Source organism: Myotis davidii, unplaced genomic scaffold (genome assembly GCF_000327345.1).
Source record: "Myotis davidii unplaced genomic scaffold, ASM32734v1 scaffold37, whole genome shotgun sequence".
In the NCBI taxonomy this organism is placed as follows: Eukaryota; Metazoa; Chordata; class Mammalia; order Chiroptera; family Vespertilionidae; genus Myotis; species Myotis davidii.
Window position 1 is genome coordinate 651,834 of NW_006289395.1, and position 4,479 is coordinate 656,312.

At 56.7% G+C, this 4,479-nt stretch overlaps 1 protein-coding gene across 1 annotated transcript in view; it reads left to right on the forward strand.

The window, feature by feature from the left end:
* The window catches only part of KDM6B (lysine (K)-specific demethylase 6B), a 20,697-nt gene that overhangs the window by 4,304 nt on the left and 11,914 nt on the right, over positions 1-4,479 (forward strand). Inside the window, exon 2 of the mRNA XM_006761708.2 lies at positions 2,578-2,694. The gene's annotated coding sequence lies outside the window, so the exon portion shown is untranslated. The remainder of the gene's footprint in view (positions 1-2,577; positions 2,695-4,479) is intronic.

The window sequence follows — 4,479 nt, forward strand, 5'->3', positions numbered from 1 at the left end:
AGACACCCAGCAGGTAACCCAGGCCTGACTTGCCCTCTCCGCTCGGATTTTCCTTCACTCCTTCCCGGATGACCCCTTTCCCCGGTTCCGTCTCCTCGTTTTCTCCCGGCCATGCCTCTCTCTCCTTGGCCCTCCTTGTTCCATCTCCCCGACTTGGGCTTGTCGCCCGCTGGCCGCGCCGCGGTCTCGTGCAGCCCGACTCCCTTCCCCTCGCCCGACAGTCTGTGCGCCCCAGGTCTGCCCGGGGTACCTTTGGGGCTCTGTTTCACTGCTTCTCTGGGCTTTGCTTTCCCCTGACCTGTCCCCTGGGGCTCTAAAGGAAGGAGGGGGGTCCCTGTCTTTTTCTTGCTCCCCCAATTCCCCGCCCCAACTCTGGCCCCCCTTTTCCTTCTAGCAGTCTCTAGGGGTGGGGAGAGAACCGGAATTTGGGGGGCCTTTTGTGGGGGCAAAGGCTGTGTGTCGCTTGGGAGAGGGGCTGTGAGTGTGTGTGCGGGGCGAGGGGGTGGTTGGCAACCGGGCTGCCTCTGTTGTCCCTTTAAATGGTCCTCACATTTCTTCGGACTCGTGGTGGGGAGGGGGTGGCCGGCTGCTTGCCTGGGGGGGAGGCAGGGGCCTGGGTTAGTCCACACAATCAGGGGTGGTAATGATTTAAAGGGACAGTCTTGGTGTGGCCGCTGCCACCCCGTGCCAGCAGGAAGGGGAGCTGGGGAGCAGGCAGGCCATGTCTGGCGAGGCTTGGCCCAAGAGCAGGGCATTTGAGGCCGAGTCTGTTGTGGGGCCTGTCAGATCTGGGGCTGCTGCGGCTGGGAAAGTGCCAGGAGGGGTGACAGCTTGCCCCGGGGGGGCATTCATCCTGGCCTTTCTCCAAGGCTCACTTTTGGGTTCCTGGACTCCTGGGCCAAGAGTCATTGAGTCCAAACTACAGAGCCTGTGGGTCACCCGGTTAGGGCCATGGGCGGGTCTGCAGGTCAGCAGCCTGGCTTGGGCACATTGGCGCTGGTCCTTCAGCTTCCCCTTTTGTTGTTTGGCTCTGTGCACTAGAAAGCCCCAGCCCCTCCCCCAGCTCCCTCTCCCAGTCCACATGCCCCCCCCTCCCCAAACACACCCACCCCAGCTGTTGGACAGATGAATTACAGCCTCCGGCTTCTGGCCAGGGCTGGTGAGGGATTAAAGCTCTGGGGCTGGCCCTTTAAATGGTTGTTGGCCCCTCCCCCACTCTGGTGTCCAGACACCCATACACCCACCACTGACCCTCTTGGCTGCCCCTTACGCCTCCTTTTAGTTTGTCCTTAAGGCCTGGCACTCCTCTTTCTCCAGACTAGAGCCTCCCCAGCATCCCCTTCCCCTCCAACAGAATCACATACACAATAGTAAAGACCTCTGTCTGTCTGTCTGTCTCTCTTTTTCCCCCTCTCTCTCCCTGGTTCCACATTCTGAGTGTCCCTGTCCTGGAGGGTGCCAGCCTCAAGCTCCCTTCTCCAGCAGAAGCAACCTGTCAGCCTGGCCTCCCTAGACTGCAGCTGACCACTGCCCTGGTCCAGTGAGGGGCCTTGTTTGGGTCAGAAACAACACCTCCCTGGGGGCAGTGTCATCAGCAGCCCAGGCAGCTTGCAGCACATTGCATCATGGAGGCTGGGGGCTGGAGGCCTGAGTCCCTGGGGCAGGGGAAGAATGGGGGCTGGAAGGCCAGGGAATGGAGGGACTGGACTGAGAGCCTAAGAATCTGGGTCCTTAAGGGCAGAGAACTGTGGCTATGGGAACAGAAAACATAGACCCCTGAGGAGTGAGTTTGAGGTGAAGGCAGACTTAGGTCTGATCCCTGGATGGACACCTGATCCTTGGCCTTAGACGAATGCTAAAAGATATGCTAAAAGACGCAGCTTGTCTCAGAGTTAGGAGAGAAGGGAGCAGGCCTCTATCTTGTTCTTGGGCCACACAGAAGAGGAAGGAGGCGATGGGGAAACAGGATATGGCCTTGAGGGGTGGGAGAGAAGGGAGGCTTGCAGCAGAGGCCACTTCCAGACCCAGGACCAGAGTCACAGTCCTTGCTAAGGAGGAAGGCTTCTCCCTGCTGGGCCTGTTCATCTAGTCTGGCCACCTGTGCTGCTCAGGAGACCTGCCTGCACCCGCCTGGGGGAAGCGGAGGGGGCAGAGTCCAGAGGGTGGGGTTGACTGGTGTCTTGATAAGGTTAGGGAGGAGACCGAGCTGAGGGAGAGGATTGGCTTGCCTGGGGCCAGGATTGAAGGTGACTAGGATGCAGATGTCAAGGGTAGCTGGGCCTCCTCTGGGGCTAGGGACTCTCAGCAGGAGGGTCCACTCAGAAGAGAGATCTTGGGTTGGATGACCACTTATGCAGATACTATAGCATGCCCCCTTTACCCCCAGTGCAGAACGCTTCCTAAAGGGGAAGGCTGGAGGACCACTTTGGCTATGGCATCTCGGGTTGCCCTGGGAAACAGATTCTCCCATCCCACCTGATCACCAGAGCCAGGTTTCTCCTCAGTAAGGGCACAGAGAGCACAGGGAAATGCTCCAGACTGGGAGCGCCCATCTTTAACTGGCTTTTTCTCTTTTAGGTTCCCCCAGGCACCATGCAATCCCCATAGTACCACCCACCTCACCCACTGTGGTCTGCTGCACCCCACTTTTGGGGCACTGATTCCAATGAGACAGGGCACACCAAACTCCATCTGGTAAGTCTACCCCTGAGCACTACACCCCACCTTATTCCAGTAGTCCATTCAGCACCCCATGCTTGAAGAAGAGTGGTATGATCTGGATCAGCGGTCCCCAACCGGTGGTCCGGGAGGTCCAAAAGGTTGGTTGGCGACCGCTGATCTGGATCATGCCCATTCCTCCGAGCATCCCCTCACCATGGTGCTCGAGTGGTTCAGCCTTCCTAGTTTACGGTGTTCCCCTCTGTTGCCTATGAATGGTTCAGCCCTGTACTTCACCAGTCTCTCCATTACCACCAAAAAGTCCTCCCCCTAGTGCTATAACTCAGTTGCTTATTGAATTGCATTAAGCTAGGGTTTGCAAACTGGAAAGTAGAGGTGAGATACACTGGAAGGATTTTTCCTGGGAGGGCGAGGACAGGGCTTTGCCCCTAGAAGAGTTGTGGATTTGGAGAGATACTGGAGACCATTGCTACAACAACCTGCTCTTGCTGTGGCAGTCTTGGCATCTCACCACTCCGTCCAGATCCCCTCTGTTCTGTTCTCTCCCCACTGCACTATAGCACTTGCCCCCACTCACACGCACCCTAACTTTTACTCCTCTGCGGCTTGCTTCTCTCCTTCCGCCGGTTCTCAGCCTGCGGTCCTGATCCATCTGCCACTCCTCTGTAGGAGAGAAGATAGGACCTAAGTTCCCTGAATGGGCTTTGCTCTTCCCCATTACTGGCTAAATTTTTGAGTGGGACTGTTGGTTTTTCTATATCTCTGGCAAGGTGGTTTGCACATTGGGGTATCTCAGTGGAATTGTGTTGAAAGAATGTGTTAACTGAATGAGCGTCATGGCCAGGAAACCTATGGCTTCTGAAAGATCTGTTGCACAGCCTCCTCCCCACACCTGTAGAGGACATGAGGCATTTGGGATGGTAATCTGGGATAGAGCTGAGGGGCAGGCTGGCGCAGGAAAGGGCCTGTGAGGATAAAACCAACAGAGGGAGACGAGGACAGAGGCATTATGGGAGGGTGGTAAGAATGGGGCTCTTGAAAGAAGCCCAGCTCTTCCACTCTCTTGCAGAATGACCTTGACCAAGTTACCTAACCTTCCTGAGCCTCAATTTCCTCATCTCTAAAATGCGGTCATAAAAGTAACTCCTACATCAGATTTTGGGGAAGAGTTTTAAAAATGTATAGAAAGTGATTAACACAGTGCCTAGCGTGTAATAAGTATTCAGTAAATGCGAGCAGTGATCATACTGGGAGCCCCAGGGAGCTGGAGGATAAGCAAGGATATTGAGGAAAAGGACAGAACTTGATAGAAGGCGGACAGCCCCCCAGATACTTGTCGGACAGAAGGATCACTGATCCTGCAGGATGTTGGGATCCAGGGGAGTGAGGGGAGGAGTGCACAGGGTCAGCCTGCTCCCTAACTGTTCAGGAACATGAAGGCAAACACAGAAGGGTATGTGCAGACACACGTGATCACGAAAGTGATGCAGAGGCAGACCCAGACAAAAGACCGAGCCAGGAGCCAGGCAGACACACAGACAGAGACAGCTGCGCAGAGCCCTGTAGACAGGCATGATGACAGGAACGCGTCAGACACAGGCTCGGAAGGCGAGATGAGCAGATATGCAGGTGCACAGACACACGGGACCCGCACAGAGCCGACCTCACTGGACAGACTGGCGAGCACAGCGGTCCAGTCAGGGCAGACACAAGGCTCGCAGTGACACACGGCGGGCCGGGGCCGGCACTGTCACTCCTCGGTGGGGGGCGGGGAGGGGCCAGCGGCGGGGGAGGCTGGAG